Source organism: Rousettus aegyptiacus, unplaced genomic scaffold (genome assembly GCF_014176215.1).
Source record: "Rousettus aegyptiacus isolate mRouAeg1 unplaced genomic scaffold, mRouAeg1.p scaffold_m13_p_1, whole genome shotgun sequence".
NCBI classification, from domain to species: Eukaryota; Metazoa; Chordata; class Mammalia; order Chiroptera; family Pteropodidae; genus Rousettus; species Rousettus aegyptiacus.
The window spans coordinates 73192456-73211011 of NW_023416284.1; positions in this window are offsets into that span (position 1 = coordinate 73192456).

Here is an 18556-nt window from a genome sequence, read left to right on the forward strand (position 1 = left end):
TATCTCCCATTTGTTCTATACACGTTTACTGAGTATCTAGTATATGCTAGGCATTGTGCTAAGTACTGGGTATAGAAGGTTTGAATAAGACTGTACCTATCCTGATTATCTACTAAGAATTGAGTGTATAAACTGAAAATTTACCTTATGATATTGTACTGAGTTATAAACAAATTATTGTAGATATGCTCGTTTATATTTTCTAAGTATAAAACATAGTCCCTATACTCTCTCTGGCTAAGCAGTCTGAAATAGACTTCTACAATCGTATCAGTTTTTCTCTCTTCTTTCATTTCTCATAAATACCTTCCACTATGCATCCATAATAAATTCAAGGATTTTTCAATTATTTGCTCTATTAGCCAGGGTCTGATTATCTAAAATCAGAGGATACTGAATACAGGAATTGGTCACACATGACGGAAGAACTGAGAAGACAATAGGGAGTAGTGAGGCAACTGAAAGATTACAAATGGAAACTCTTAACCTATCTGGGCTGGCTTGAGGAACAAAGGGAGGAAGTCTTGTTACAAGAGCCTAGGGGCTGGGAAGGCCACTGAAAGTTAGAACCGTAGTGGGACAGCATTTAGCAGGAGTTGGAGCCACAGAAAATACCCAGCCATGGCAGAGAGAGAGAAAAAAATACCTTGCTTTTTCTTTCTCTACCACCAGGGCCTCCCATCGGACAAACCCAGCTGGATGACAGCTGACATGAGAGCTTGAGAATTGTAGGCTATGAGAGCTAGCCTATTGCTGTATAGATCAAAGCTGGGGAAAGGCAAGGGATGCATCCTAAGGCAAATATGTACAGGACAAGCATAGTTGCATTTCATCTTGACACGCGGCGCTACTTCCTGGTCCTTCTCCTAGATACATGACTTCTGTCGAGCTGTCTCAAATCTACATTCGGTTGCCTCCAGAACTATTAGCAAACACCACACTGTGTCTCTTCTTCTTTGGGTGTGTAAGATGATGTCTCAAACCTTACAGTGCCTGTAAATCTTTATTTTGTTCCAGAGCCTTAGATACTACTACCTTTTTTGAATATCTGAACTAACCCACTAGGGGGCAAGTTTCTCTTATGTTCTATAACCCAAAGCATGTGTTCTCAACAGGAGCGCTATCACCCCAAAGAGAGCAAAATTTGATTCTTAGGGGAGGGCAGAGGAATGAATGGAAAAAACCTTAGATTTTACAATGGTTTGAGATTCTTCAAAGCTCAAACCTACCTATAACATATTATTCCTTAGTATTTATTTAATTTCTCTTGTCAGGGAGGAATTTGATTTAATTTTAAACTTTAAATAATTGATTTAATTTTTTTCTTAGGGGACAATAATGAAGAGAGAGAAACATTGTCCCAAAGGATGGAGAGTACTTTTCTTCCTAACTCCTTAACACTATTCTTATACCAATAAAATTTATTTTCACTTTACTTTTAAAGATTTCTTCATGGATTATTCTTTTTATTCTACTTAGAAACTCTTTTTTACAACTAAAGCTTGGAGGAAAAATCCACTTTTGTAGACTTAACCAAAAAATTTTTTTTATTATTAAGTTGTTAGGAACTTAAGAAATTTTCCAAATTATAACAAAATAAGTTAAAAGAAATAGAATCAATAATTTTATTTTAAAAAGCAGAAATTTATGAAAATTAAAACTAAAAGAAAAGATAAATCTAAAGCTAGTTCTTTGAAAAGAACAATAAAATAAACACTTCTAAAACCATAAAGATGAAATTAAACATAATTATAAGTGAAGCTTACAGGCAACTCTACATCAAACATTTTTAAATCTAGAAGAAATTAATAATTTTCTAGCAAAATTAAAATTAGAAAACTCACTAATAAGAGAAAAGCTTGAATAAACCAGTCACCATAACAGATATTGGAGAGTAATTAGAATCTGCAACCGGACAAAATACGAAAACCAGATGGCTTCAGCTTTATCTAACCTCTTAAAAACAAATTATTCCAATGTTTTTAAAAATATTCTAGTCCTTGGAAAAAAGGAAACCCCTTCTAATTTATTTTATGAAGACAGCATAACTTTAAAAGCAAACTCAGAAAATACTACAAAAAATAAAATTTTGGATCAGTCTCATAGAAGTACATAAATATATTTATTCTAAATGAAAGTTTAACAAATAAAATCCAGCAACGTGTTAAAGGAATGATATATTATTTTTAAAAGCAGAGCTAATTTATTTTAAAAACCTAAAAATAGGAAAGCAGGACTTGTGTGAAGTGTGAATGAATAGTGGGAATACTGTTCACATACATAATCTATTACATGAGGAAATTAAAAGGAAAAAGGCAGATGCATAAAAGTCTTTTGATGAAATTAATCACTTCACCTTTATAGAAAATCAAAGATAAAAATAGAAGGAAATAACTTAAATATAATAAATACTAATTAGCAAAATATAAAGCTTAATACTATTCTAAATGATAAAACACTTGAACCATTTCTGTTACATTCAGAAACTAAACTGTGATGTCACCATTACCATTTTTTTTAACATTATCTTGGAAATCTTAGCAATCAAAATAAGGTTAGAAAATTAAATAACTGATATAAACATTGGAAAAGAAAAGATAGAAGTAGACCTTGTTGAAAAAAAAGTTATCAGACTTAATAAGAGATGTAGGTAAAGTGGCTGATAAAAGATAGGTGTATAAAAATAATAATAATGTTATTCCCAAAAAAAAGGCTATGGATAAAGGAAACTATTCCATTCACAAAAGAGATAAAAACTATGAAATTCTTAGGAATAAATTCAATAAGAAAAGCAGGGTATAAGAAATTATAAAAATCTCAGTGAAGAATACAAACTAAGATATGCACAAATGGAAAGGTAAACTATGATTTTGGAGGGGAAAATTTTAATAGAAAATTCTCAATCCTCTTTAATATATAAATTTAATACAATTCTAATTTCAACAGGAGTTCTTTCTGGCAAAAGAACAGAGGAGAGCAAAAGAAAATTAAATAAATGATCTTAAGAGTTTATACAAGTGGATAAATATCCAAGAATAACCAAGAAAAGTACGAAAAATAAGATTAGTGGATGGGGGACATGCTTCAACAGATATAAGAACACGCCATAATCATAATCTGCTCTAATAACATAAATATGTTATTGGCAAAGAATAGGCAAATAAATCAAAATGTAACAGCATAAATAACCCTAAATTTAAATCCAATTATGTATGAGAATCCGATATATAATAAACATAGCATTTCATTTAAGTGAGAAAAGAGTGGGTTATTTAATAAATGATGCCAGTACTAATAGTTATCCAACAGAAATAAAATAAAATTGAATCTCTTTTTAATTTTTTTTTGGTTTTTAATTACAGTTAACATTCAATTTTATATTAGTTTCATGTGTAGAACATAGTCGTTAGACATTTACAAAACTTACGAGGTGATTCCCCCCATAAGTCCTGTCCCCAATTGACATCATAGAGTTATTACAATATTATTGACTATATTCTCTATGCTCTACTTTATAGTCCCATGACTATTTTGTAACTGTCAATTTGTATTTCCTAATGCCTTTTCCACCCAGCCCCTCATCTCCCTCCCATCTGGCAACCATCAGTTTGTTCTCTGTATCTATGAGTTTGTTTTCATTTTGTTTGTTCCTTTATTTTGTTCTTTAGATTCCACATATAAATGAAATCATATGGTATCTGTCTTTTTCTGTCTGACCTGTTTTACTTAGCATAATACCCTCTAGGTCCATCGCATTGTCTCAAATGCTAAGATCATATTCTTTTTAATGGCTGAGAAATATTTCATTGTATATATATGTACTGCTTCTTCTTTATCCTTTTGTTTATCGATAGACACTGAGGTTGCTTCCATATCTTGGCTATTGTAAATAATGCTGCAGTGAACCTAGGAATAAATATGTCCTTTTGAATTAGTACTTTGAATTTTCCCGGATAAATATCCAAAGGTGAGATTGCCAGATCATATAGTAATTCTATTTTTAATTTTTTGAGGAACCTTCACACTGTTTTCCATAGAGGCTGTACCAATTTGCAATCTCACTACCAATCATGAGGGTTCCCTTTTCCTCACATCCTCACCAACACTTGTTTGTTGATTAATTGATGATAACCATTCTGACAGGTGTGTTGAGGCGATACTGTAATTTAATTTGCATTTCTCTGATGATTAGTGACAGTAAACATTTTTTCATATGTCTATTGGCCATCTGTATGTCCTCTTTGGAGAAATGTCTATTCAGGTCCTCTGTCCATTTTTTAATAGAATTACTTGTTTGTTTTTTTTTATTTTTTATTTTTTGGTGTTAAATTGAATGAGTTTTTTATGTTTTGGATATTAACCCCTAATCGCATGTATCATTGGTGAATATCTTCTCCCATTAAGTATGTTGTCATTTCATTTTGTTGATGGTTTCCTTTGCTGAACAAAAACTTTTTAGTTTGATATAGTTTCACTCGTTTATTTTTTCTTATGTGTCCCTTGCCTGAGGAGACATATCCAAAAAAAATATTACTAAGAGCAATGCCAAAATGTTTACTGCCTATGTTTTCTTCCAGGAGTTTTATGGTTCAGGAAATTGGACCTCTAGGTCTTATATAATAGATAGAAATAAGTTCCAGATGGCTAAAAGACTCAAATGTAGATTTTATTTTTAATTCACAAGAAAATCTAAGAGACAACATGGGGAAAATCCTGGAAAAATAGACACAGTTAATTAAAAAAATAGACAATTTATCATATAAATTAAAAGCTTTTATAGCTAAAAAGCATAAAAGTCAATAACAAATAATAAGCTTGGGAAAATACTTGGAAAACAGAGAATATATAGGGGTTAATTATACTACACAAAAATCTCTCTCATATTGGAAGAAAGGAATTTAAAATAGTCAAGGAGACCACTCATAAGAGGAAAAATTCAAGTGATCAACATATGGAAAGACCAAACTCACTTACCATTAAGAAAATGCAGATTAAAGTAATAGGATATTTTACGCACAACAGAATGGCAAATATTTTCAGGTATTATAACACCTATTGCTGGCAAAAATGCTGATAGAAGTATGGATTGTGTCAGCTTTTTGGAAAAGCAATCTGACAAATTCTATTATATTTAAATACATAAATACACAAACATAGCCCTCTTGAATATCTGGGGCAGGGGATTGTGAAACTCAGATTTAATGGTGAAACAATGAAAATATTCCTTTTGAGATTAAAAAAATAATAAAAAAAAAGACAAAGACTTCTGTTAACACTTCTTTAATTTTAGATTACAATAGGCCCTACTCAGTTGTAAGACAGGTAAAATAAGGGAAAGTTATAAGAACTGTCAGAAAAAAAACTGTCATTATATGTAGATAAAATTCGTATGTCTAAAAAATTTGGAAGAATCTACAAACTACAAGAATTAGCGCGTTTAGCAAGTCTTCTTGACACAAAATTAACATACACAATCATATTTCTAAAGACTAGACACCATAGTTAGAAAACAATTTTTAAATTTTTATTTATATGGTATTGAACATACCAGATGTCAAGGAATAACCTGTCAGAAAATACAGGCATACTTCAAAGACATTGCAGATTTGGTTCCAGGCCACTGCAATAAGGCAAATATCACAATAAAGCAAGCAACATGAGTTTTTTGGTTTTCCGGTGCACATAAAAGTTACGTTTACACTATACTGTAGTCTACTAAGTATGCATTATCATTATGTCTAAAAAAACCGTATACACCTTAATTTAAAAATATTGCTAAGACAATGCCATCATCTGAGCCTTCAGAGTGGTTGTAACCTTTCTGCTGGTGGAAGGTCTTGCCTCCATTTGATGGCTGGTGACTGATCAGGGTAGTGGTTGCTAAACGTTGGGGTGGCTGTTGCAATTCCTTAAAATAAAACAACATGAAGTTTGCCACATCAATTGACACTTCCTTTCATGAACGATTCCTCTGTAGCATGTGATATGTTTGATAGCATTTTACCCACATTAGAAATTCTCTCAAAATTGTAGTCAATCCTCTCAAACCCTGATACTGCTTTATCGACTAAATTTATGTGATATTCTAAATCCTTTGTCATTTCAACAACCTTCACATCAAGAGGAGTAGATTCCATCTCAAGAAACCACTTTGCTTCTTTGTAAAAAGCAACTCTTCATTTGTTAAAGTTTGATCAAGAGATTGCAATAATTCAGCCACATCTTCGAGCTCCACTTCAGATTCTAGTTCTCCTGCTAACTCCACCACATCTGCAATTATTCCTCTTCGAATCCTTCAAAGTCATTCATGGAGGTCAGTATCAGCTTCTGTTAATGTTGATATTTTAACCTCTTCCCATGAATCACAAATGTTCTTAATATTATTTAAAATGGTGAATCCTTTCCAGAAGGTTTTTAATTCATTTTGCCCAGATCCATCAGATAGTATAACCACTATCTATAGTAGCTATAGCCTTATGAAATGTATTTCTCAAATAATAAGACTTGAAAGTCAAAAGAGCTCTTGATCCATGGGCTGCAGAATGGATGTTTGTTAGCAGGAATGAAAACAATATTAATCTCATTCTATATCTCCATCAGAGCTCTTAGGTGATCAGGTGCACTATCAATGAGCAGTAATATTTTGAAAGAAATCTTTTTTTCTGAGCAGTAAGTCTCAATAGTTGGCTTTAAATATTCAGTAAGACAGGTTGTAAACAGACAAGCTGTCATCCAGGCTTTGTTTCTCCATACATGAAGCACAAGCAGAGTAGATTTAGCATAATTCTTAAAGGCTCTTAGATTTTTGGAATGGTAAATAAGAATTGGCTTCAACTTAAAGTCACCAGTTGCCTTACCCCCAATAGGACAGTCTGCCTGACCTTTGCAGCTTTGAAGCCAGACATTGACTTTTTTCTAACTATGAAAGTCCTAGATGACATATTCTTTTAATATAAGGTTGTTTCATCTATATTGAAAACCTGTTCTTTAGTGTAGCCCCAAAACAATTATAATAGTAATAGTAATGATCACTGATCACAGATCACCATACCAAAATAATAATAATAATGCAAAAGTTTGAAATATTACAGGAATTACCAAAATGTAACACATAGATTAGAAGTGGTTAAATACTGTTGGAAAAATAGCACTGATAGACTTGCTCAATGCAGGGTTGCTAAAATCTTCAATTTTTAAAAAATACAGTATTTGCAAAGATCAATAAACTCAAGTGCAATAAAACAAGGTATGCTTGTGTGCAAGACCATTACAGTGAAAACTATAAAATTTTGAAGAAAATATAAAAACTACATAAATGGAAAGACATAATATTTTCACAGATTTGAATACTCATGCCATTTGCCATTTCTTCCCCTTTCAATAGATTTGGTGAGATTTTAGTCAAAATTTTAAAAAAAAATCTTTTTCATGGAACTTAGCAGGTTGAGTCTAAAATTTATATAAAAATACAAAGGGGTAAGAACAGTTAAAATCCTCTTGAAGAACCACAAAGTGAGAGGCTAGCTCTATCAGGTATCATGGATTTTTATAAACCTGTAAGCAAGAAAGCATAGTACCAGTACAGAGATAGACAGATAGACTAATGGAATAGAATAGAGAGCCCAGAAAAAGACCCATGCGCTAGAACTCATTATCAAGTTTTTTTCTCAAAAAGAGAATTATTATTTGCCCAGAGGAGCAGAGTATGGCTCTGTTTGAAGCCTAAAGATTCTCCTCTGTAATTTTCCTAACAGATTTCCTAAAGAATCCATAAACTATATTTTCTGCCACAAGCACCTTGAGCACCGCTGGATCTTCTGGTAATAAGAGCCAAGAAGGAAAACAGCCTGTACCAATGCCTTGGCAAGTTGGGGAGATTTCTCTGGGCCTCACTCAAAACTAGCAGACTTTCTAGTCACCCAATAAATGAGTCAGCACAATAATTTGTTCCAATTAGAAATTATATTAGGGACAAGAAATCCAACCATACTAGTTTAACCTAATCGGGATTTATTTTTTCACATAGTAAGTATGGAGATAAACAGCCTAGGGCTGGTGCAGTGGCTACCCAATGTCAAGATCCTTCTATCTTTCTGCTCCACCATCCTTCACTTAGGATTTGTGCTCACACCTATTGCCCCATAGCCATGGTCACAGTCAGGCTACCATAGCTCCAGATAGGAAGAGGGAAACAAAAGGTAGTACCTTCCCCAAAGTCTTGAGCTTATGTAACATCAGTCATATTCTGACACGTGGTGAATGCCAGCTACAAGAGAGTGAATATTTTTAACTGGACACATTGGTTCTCAAACAGAATTAGGGCTTCATTAAAGAGAAGAGATCCATACTGGTAGACAATTAGTAGTGTCTGCCACAGCATCCAAATGTGTTACATATGATTTCTGAAATTTAAAAAGACCTATATTCTCCAGCCCTTTTCTCTCCTCTCCTCTCCTGTCCTCTTCTCATCTCTCCTATTTCTCTCTCACACACAAACACCTGGAACTTTACTAAGAGAGCAAGTCCCAAAATTTTATGTGACTTATTCTCTACTTTCTGGCTTACGATTTACCAAGGCACCCAAGTAGAATGCTACTCCTGTTTCCTATCAGCTAAGAATTATATTATCGGTAAATATAAGTTTATCAGTATATCATTAATATATGAGCTAGCTCCATATTCTATGTAGTACATTTGATACTAACCCAGAGAACTGGCATAACTATGAGGCATTGTGGTGAGAGCACACGGCTGACCCTGACAAATGAAAACAAACTCCTAATGTCCCTTATTTACAGGGATAGAGGGGAAAAGTAAAGGCTATTCAGTGAGGATTCAAGATTTAGGATATTTTGAGTAAACCATGTTAGACTGCAAAGACTGGTCTAGGTTCAAAAACTAGTGAGCATGACTATTCAAATTTGGCTTAAATAATTTAAACTCGGTTTTATTTTTAAACCAGTAAATGGGAGTGCAAAAGAAAAAAATAAGCAAGTTTTCCAGAAGTTTGATAGTCTCAATAGTCCCTCATGGAGTAAGAATTCTAATCTGCCATTTATACTGCTTTGCTCTTTGAGAGGCATGGAGGAATACATTAGTATTCAAGGGTCCATTATGTCACTATGTAATGAAATTCTTATGTTCCACAGTTATGCACTCCTGCATCCTATTTTTGAATTAGGTAATTGGGTCTTCTCAAGAGTTCAGTGCAGCATGCCTGGCCATGACCTACATGAATCATCTAAATCTTCCCATTGAAATTTTCTAGGCCCACTCTTCCCCCAATCAGTTCTCTTAAGAGACCAACTGAAGATATTAATTTAACCCTTTTTAAGTTATACATTTTCAGGGTCAAGCTGCACATGTGCTATTTGGCTTTCTGCACACTTCTGTGGTGTGCAGAAATTCTTTTAACAAATCCACAGAAGACTCTGATTTTCAGTATGGGCTTTGAACTGAGAATTTAAAAATTTAAGTATGTCTTTCTTTTTACATAAGCTATCAATTATCATTAGAAGAAACCATCTCATCCCATAGTCCTTGAATTCCCTATGACCTTTATGTAATTCAGTAGCATTGATCTCTTAGTTCCCTAACTCTTTGCTTTCAATGGCAGTTCAATCTGGGTGCACACAGGTGAAGATTGATTAACTGCTTCACCAGATCATGACAAGAACCCTTAACAACGCCAGCTGGACTTTCATTGCCTTCAACCTTAACCAAGACAGATATAGTTCCACACACATTCTGATTTCTGGATCGTTCACAGTTCTGAGTTGCAAAGGCTAGAAACCAACTCTATCTGATTGAAGCAGAAAATAAATTTATTGAAAAATATTAGGTGGCTTGCAGAATCTCTAGGAATACTGAAACGTCAAGTTTGCAGTGCAGCAGCCAGGAAAATACTCATGAGATGGGGCCTGATGATTTACATAGGCAATCGGCTAATTGGACCCTGGGTCCCACTAGCCCCTCTACCACTGCTATCCCAGAAACTCAATCATTCTGCCACCTCTGACCCCGAGGGACACTGGAGAGTTTCTCATGGTTTCCCCAATTTCACAACTTCATCTCATAAGTGAATACTATGATTCATGCCTGACTCTAGCAATAGAGTCTAGAAAGCAAGTATCTGACATTTCAGTTTCTGTAGCAGAAGATGCTTTCTGTCTTTTACTGACACGAAGTGGGAAAATCCAAGCATGGGAAAGGGTTTCAGATACTAAGCAGCCAAAAAGAAGGACAAATGTTCACTTTACCTTCTAATCAACCAGAAGAGAGAGGAATATTCAAACCCCTTTCCCCTATCCAGTCGGGAGACAAGATCGTACCCAGCAAGAAGACAAATACGGCACACATCATGTAAGCCACTGAAATACCTTTATAACTGTGCCTGTTTTCTGGGTCTCACATTGAATTACAACATTTTAAAGTACCCCCATTAGTGTCAGTAGCCAATTCGCCTCCTCACTTTGCCAAGGATTTGTCATAATACAAGTGCTTACTTGGCTGCTTTCCTCTTTTTGGCTGCCATCCAATGCTGACCTATTAACTGTTAGCATTTCACACTGATTTTTACCACAACTTTGTATTTCTTCATACTCAATAGCTTTTCACTTATTCAACATTTATTGAATATTCACATGCTAGGTTACATGCTAGGCTTTGAGGACACAAAGATTCACATTCTACAAGGAAGAAATATAACGAGTAAGGCCAATTGATTAGAAAAATGGAAGTACTCAGATTGTTGAAAGAAACATCCAACATTGAAAGTGTCTGTGTCTAAAATCAAACAAAAACAACAACAAAACCCAACCACTCCAGTTAACTCCCATTGCACTTAGAGCAAGCTGGAACTCCTATGCACGCTGGGTCTATAAGGCCCTACAAGCCTGGGCTCAGCCTTTCACATTGACCTCCTTTTCTACTACTGTCCTATGCTCCCTGTGATCCAACCCCCTCAGCCTTCCTTTTGTTCCTTGAACAAGCCATGTTATTCTCACCTAAGTGTCTGCATTTGATGTTCCCTTTTCTCCATAGTCCTTTCCATAGCTGGCTCTAGAGAGGGCATCCATGACCACTTTGTGTAAAAAAGCCACTCTCTGCCCAGTCACTCAGTCTGATCACTCATATTTCCATTATGTTGTGTATTACAACCCTACTCAAATTGTGTGCTACCAGAGAGCAGGGACCTTGCCAGTCATGTTAATTGCTATTCCCAGCACACTGCACAGTTATCAAGAAAGGTTTAATATGTGAATTAAAGTGTAAATGAAGGAATGGCAAAGTCCAAACTGATAACAAAGGCAACTGTGGTCACATCGGGGCACCAGGATCTTAATAATGCGAACCTCCAAGGTATTCCAGGACATCCTAAATTATTATATTTTCTGCAGATCCTTCTCCCCCTTTACAAGTTTTGCCACAAAGTAGAAAGGAAAAATGGAAGTATTTTTGGTCCAACCCAGAAGGATTGCATGTACATTGTGACATTAAAAACTGGGGAGACCTGGGTTTGGTCATCATTTAAAAAGATATTTTATCCAACAGAAGAAAATCTAAGTAAATTTCACCAAGGGGGCAGGTAAACTGAGGAAGTGCGATTTTGGCCTTTCCTGTGTAGTAAGAGATGGCAACACCTGCCCTCTCTTCTGGTCATGTGAAAACAGCAATGTGCTTGGTCTCATTAAATTTCAGGACTAGCAGCAAATAGCAGCACAGGCTTCAAATTGGCTGCTTTTCTTAGTGTAGCAACAGCCTTGGCAACTTTCCCTTTATCTCAATACTCTAAAGTTATTTATACATTGGCATAGGAAAACATATTATTTGCCGAAATGCCTCTGGATCCTATGCCATTTATACAGGGACATAAGATGTTTTCAAAGAACCATATTTCTGTAGTATTTTTGTGTGTGTGTGACAAAGACTGTACAGCAGTGATATGCCAGGTTGTGTGGGTGTAAAAACAGCCTCCATTAACTAATCTTCAGTTCTACTTTGGCTGTTTAAATGTTATTCAAGTTTTTCAGTCTGTCCATATTTAGATTTTGGATTTTCCTCATGATCGATTTGCAAGCTTTAAAAATACAGTGGAGTGCCTAGGAGTTCCTTTCTCAATCCTCTCCTCTTTACTGGGTTCTATTGGAATAGTACCAATATTAATGCACTTTGGAACTCTCACATTAGATAATCTGGAAATATGCAGTTGTAAGGATAATGCAAATCTTTTGTTTCACTTGCATAGGCTCCTGTATTAGTTCGAGTCCTTCTAGAAACAGATGCCAGGACAGGATTAGACATGTGAGAAATTTATTGAGGAAAATGCCAGTGAGGGAAAAAGGGGAGGGAGCTGAAGGAGGTGAAGAGAGCTTGGAAGGATGAGAGGAAACTAAAAAGGGATATTGGAAAGGGAGTCTTAGACTGCAGCACCATTCTAAGAACATCTGAGCCAAAGTCAGCCATCGGAGGAGTCTCCCATTTTTCATAAACAGGCCTGTATTAGCAGCACTGTCACATTCAGTCATTGGCCAGGAGCAGCCTGTGGGGAGTGTGGATTCACGCAAGTGCTGTAGGGAATTCCCATCTGTCACTGTATTCCTTGGAGCAGAAGATCTGAGTGGTACATTTTTATGGCCACACAACTCCCACCCAGTTTTTTTTTTTTTTTTAAGTATAAATTAGCTTTTAAGTTATTTCCTTTAAAGCTCTTGGGTCCTAAAGTCCACACAGGGAGAGACTAGGAGGTCAAGAACGGTAACAGAGGCCCCCTTTGCCTTCTTCACCCAGAGAGGATTTTTACTGTTGTAAACCTTGGGGATTCTACAAAAGATTTCTTTTAGGGGGGAAATGATTCTACTACTTTCTAAGTATATTCAAAACAGTTAAAGAGATGCCACTGGTGTGGAGGGTCTTCTTAGAACCCAAACTCTTGCTTTGTGGGTCACTGGAAGAAAATAAGCTATTTTCTACATGATACTTATTTTCCCATACTCTGTTCTACACATTTGTGGCTTTCTGTGTGTTGTTCCATGTGCCTGAAATACCTTTCTCTCTCTTCTCTACCTGGAAAATTCCTCATCCTTCATGACCCATATCAACTGCCATCTCCTCTCTGAAGTTTTCCCTGACTTCCTGAAAGCAGTTCCTGACACCGTGTTCCCATGATGCTTTGTGTCTTCATTACAGTATTTGTCACATTTATTAATAACTTCTTTATATATTTGTGTTCTCCAGATTGTACGATTTTTATATTTTATTATTTATCTCTTTCTCTAAAGAGGAAACCATTGACATTATTCCATAAGTGTACTGATAAGGTCTCTTGTTTTTAACCATGACTAATACCTCCACCTGGTTAAAAGAAAGCCACCTACTTTCTGAGTAATTTCAAACTCCCACTATATGCTTTTAGAAGAAACAAAACCCTGACCTAAGCAAAAACAAACATTCAGCATTGAAAAGATGACTCTTAAATAATTATCAATATGAGATTATTTGCATTACAACTTTGTAAGAACCATAAAAAGTGTACAAAAAAATAACCTGTAATTTATTTTTTCCACAAATACTTATTGAGAACCTACTTTTTGTATCAGGCAATGTTGCAGGTACTACCTAGCTCAAGACTATGATGAAAATAAACCAGAGCAAAGTGATAGGGAGTGGTAGAGAGGTTACTTTAGGTTGGATGATCAGGAAAAGAGCTTCCCATAATTCATTAGGACCTGAAGGAAGCTCTAAGGGAATAGCATCCCTTGCTTGCAGAAAAAATAGCTAGAGCAAAGAGACTGTGATGAAAACACACCAAGGTAATGAGACTTTGGTGAGCAAAGCAAGGCGAGATAGGAGAAGTGGTTGGAGAGCCAGACTGGAGTCAGTGATGCAGGGTTTTGTGGAACAACATAAGTATTGGATTTTTTTTTTCTGTGTGGAACAAGAAGTCATCAGAGGATTGTAAGCAGGCAAATGATATGATCTGGTTTATATTTTTTAAATATTACTGTGGATACTGTGTATAAAATGAATGGTATTGGGTTAAAATTAGAAATAAGACTCGCCATTGGAGAAGTCCAGACAAGAGCTAACAGAGATTTGGATTAGGGTGTACCAGCGGAGTGCAGTGTTAAAACATACAAATGAATACCATTATATATAGGCCTGAGCACATGTTATGTGTAAGCACACACACACAGAAACATTTACATCATAGTAACGCAAAAAAATTAATTCTGAGACTTTGGATGTCTACAATATCCTAGCTATGCTCTGACAAGAAACAATTAAGCATAGCTTGTAAATCCACTTCTGCTCTCTGTTCTCTGTTCCCTAATTAGTAAAGGAAATAATTAAACTGAGCAGAGAGGGTACAAATTTCCGTTGGAGGGCCTGCAAGGACACAGGTAATAGATACATAAAGTCTTAATCTATAAGTCTACTTTTTTTTTCATTGTCAATTTTGTGTTCATGAATCAAAGGTGATATATAGTTGTGTCCCCCAAGCAAATGCACTAGTTAGAATATTCTGACTGAATTAATGAAGGGGAGGGGGTTTGAGTGTTTAATTAGTTGACCATCTGTTATATTAAATTATCTCTTACCTTGACAAGGCATAGGTTCTTAATTGAGCTCCCTCTCTCTAGTGTAAACCTCCCAAATTCATTCACCATATTGTTGACAGAGTACTAGAGCTAACAGACAATTCTAATTGTGTTTCTCCCCAGCTATGAAACCATCAAGAACTCTCCAACAGCTGAAGGACAAAGTTTCAGCTCTCTCATGCATACAGGGCTCTCTATATCTCTTGTCATCTCAACTGTGGCTTCTGCCTTCATTGAACCTTTGTTTCCCCAAAACTGAGGAAGAGAGACTTGCTGTTCATACTTTGTGCCCTTGCTCATGCCGTTCCCTTTGTCTAAACAACCAATACTTTTTTTTTTCTACAGCAGAAAAGAAAAGCTTTATTAGAAGGGAAAGTACACTTCCAGATCTGAAAGCGGGCCTGAGCAGATGAAGCGTGGCTCAAAAGGCCCAACCCTTATTTACATGTGTATCCACCCAGCCTCCTAGCAAAGCCTCCGGCATCCTTCCAGGTTGTATTAAATGCCCTTTCGTGTCCTTAAAGCAATGGTTCTTAAAGTGTAGTCCATGAAACCCTGAGGGGGGGTGGGTGGTCCCTAAACTATCATGGGGGTTCACGAGGTCAAAACTATTTACATAATAATACTGGGTGTTATTTGCCTTTTCTACTGTGTTGATGTTGGTGATAATAGTGCAAAAACAATGGTAAGTAAAACTGTTAGCATCTTACAGAAATCAAGGCAGTGACACCAAATTATATTAGTAGTCACAGTATTCTTCATCACTGCACACTCAAAGGAAGAAAGGAAGGAAGGAAGGAAAGAAGAAAGGAAGGAAGGAAGGAAGGAAGGAAGGAAGGAAGGAAGGAAGGAAGGAAGGAAGGAAGGGAAAAAAAGACCAGTTGCACTTAAAAATCTCAACTTTTGAATATACAACTATTTAATATTCTACATGATGAAATGGAAAGTACAAATAAAGTATTTTGGCTGCATACCAAACTACAATGATTGTCATAAGAAAAAGAACCTGCGTTTGAGTTGCAAGCTAAGCTAGCCATTTTTTTTTTCCATAGAACACAATTTTTATTGAAAGAACAACTGACGAACTAGGATTATTCAGACTGGGGTATTTGCAGATGTTTTCTGAGAAATAAATCAAGCGAACCTGTCACTTCAAGGAAAACTAAAAGTATTTGTTGCCAATGACAAAATTTGAGCTCTCCAGCAAAAATTAGGATTTTTGGTCAATGTGTATCTGCCACTGTGAGCTTGAAAGCTTCCCAATACTTAAAAACTTTCCTGATGAGATTGGTGGAAATATTAATGAATATGATTTTTTAATATATTGTTTAATAAAATGTGTAAACATTTGGAAGATCCTCATAACTCAGTGAATATTTTCCAAATGACCAATGCATGATGTTACACATTCATGTGTAGGTTAGATACATTCACACTATAAGATAACCGTAACCAATATATTTTAATGTAATGAAGTCTAGAATGTTTATTGCTATCACTCCAAATGGATCTAAAGAACCAGTGCAATCTCAATCAAAATCCCAACAGGCTTTATTTTTGTAAAATTTGACAGGCTAATTCTAAAGTTTATATGGAAATGCAAAAAACTGGAGTAGTCAAAGCAATTTTAAAAAGAAGTTAAAGAAACTTCTATCTGATTTTAAGACTTACTATTAAGCTACAATAATCAAGATAATGTGGCATTGAAGTAAAGATAGACATATAAATTGATGGAACTTAACAGAGCTCTAGACATAATTCTACACATATGTAGCTAATATTTTTAATAATAATTTTTATTCTTCAATTATAGTTCACCTACAATATTTACTAGTTTCAGGTGTACAAATTAGACATTTATATAACTTACGAAGTGATCACCCCAATAGGTTATCTGACATTATACATAGTTAATAGAATATTACTGACTATATTCCCTATACTATACTTTTCATCTCAATGACCATTTTGTGACTAACAGTTTCTTAATCCTTTTTCCTTTTTCACCCACCTTTCCAACACCCCTCCACCTGGCAACTCTAGAATGTTCTCTGTATCTATGAGTTTTGTTTCTCTTTTGTTTGTTTCTTTTGTTCTTTAGGCTCCATGTAAATGAAATCATATGGCACTAGTCTTTCTCAGTCTGACTTACTCCACTCAGAGCAATACTCTCTAGGTCCATCCATATTGTTTCAGATGGCAAGATTTCTTTTTTTTTTTTTTCCAGTTTTTTATATATATGTACCATTTCTTCTTCATTAATTCAACTATTGATGAACACTCTGGTTGCCTCCATTTCTTGCAAATAGATGCTGCAATGAACATATAGATACACATGTCCCTTCAAAGTAGTTTTGGGTTTCTTCAGATAGATATCCAGAAGGGGGATTACTAGGTCCTTCTTTGTCTCTTTTTATAGCCTTTGTTTTAAAGTTTATTTTGTCTGGTATGAGTATTGCTACCCAAGATTTTTTTTTTAATTTACATTTTCATGAAATATCTTTTCCATCTCTTTACTTTCAGTCTGTGTGTGTCTTTTGATATATAGGCAGCATATGTAAGAGTCTTGTTTTCTAATTCATTTAGCCACCCTGTCTTTTGATTGAAGCATTTAATCTTTTCACAGTTGAAGTAATTGTTGATATATATATATATAGTTACTGTCATTTTATTATTCATATTTTTGTTTTTTCTTATTCCTTCTTCTCCTTAAAGAAGTCCCTCTAACATTTCTTATAATACTGGTTTGGTAGTGATGAACTCCTTTAGCTTTTTCTTCTCTGGAAAGTTCTTTATCTTTCCTTTGATTCTAAATGATAGCTCTTCTGGGTAGAGTAATATTGGTTGTAGGCCCTGGTTTTTCATCACTTTGAATATTTCATGCCAATCTCTTCTGGCCTGTAAAGTTTCTGATGAGAAATCATCTGACATCCTTATGGGAGCTTCTTTGTAGGTAACTAATTGCTCTTCTCTTGCCGCTTTTAAGATTCTCTCTTTGTCTTTAAACTTTGGCATTTTAATTATGATGTGTCTTGGTCTGGGCCTCTTTGGGTTCATTTTGTTTGAGACTCTCTGCACTTCCTGGGCTCGTATGTCTGTTTCCTTTGCCAAGTTAGGGAAGTTTTTAGTCATTATTTCTTCAAATAGGTTTTCAATTCTTTGCTCTCTCTCTTCCCTTTCTGGTACCCCTATGATGCAAATGTTGGTATGCTTGATGATGCCCCAGAGGCCCCTTATACTATCTTTAATTTTTTTTTTTGGATTCTTTTTTCTTTTTACTGTTCTAATTGGGCGTTTCCTGCTACTTTATCTTCTAAATCACTGTTTCAATCCTCTGCTTCATCTAATCTACTGTTGATTCCTCCTAAAGTATTCTTCATTGCAATTATTGTATTCATTTCTGACTGTTTCTTTTTTATGTTTTCTATCTGCATTTTTATGTTTTCTATCTCTTTGTTAAAGTTATCAATGAGTTCATCTACTCTTCCCCTAAGTGCACTGAGCAACCAGTGTTTTGAACTCTGCATCTGATAGATTGCTCATCTCCATTTTGTTTAGTTCTTTTTCTGGAGCTTCATTCTGTCCTTTCATCCGGGGTATGTTTTTTTTCATCTCCCCATTTTGGCTGCCTCCCTGTGTTTGTTTCTATGTATTAGGTAGGGCTCCAAATCTCCTGGTCTTAGTAGAGTGGCTCTATGTAGTAGATGTCCTGTGGCACAGTCTCCCTGGTCACCTGAGTCAGGTGTTCCAGGTATGTCCCTTATGTGGATTGTGTGTGGCCTCTTATTGTGGTTGAGCCTTGGTTACTGTTAGGATGTCAATGGAAAGGATTGACCCTCGAGGTGATTGGTCGAGTGTCTGACCCTGTGGAGCAGGATTCACTTAAGCAGGGCTCTGGTGCCTGTCCAGTCTGCCCTTTGGGTTTGTCATCATCGATGCAGCCCATGGTGGTGTTC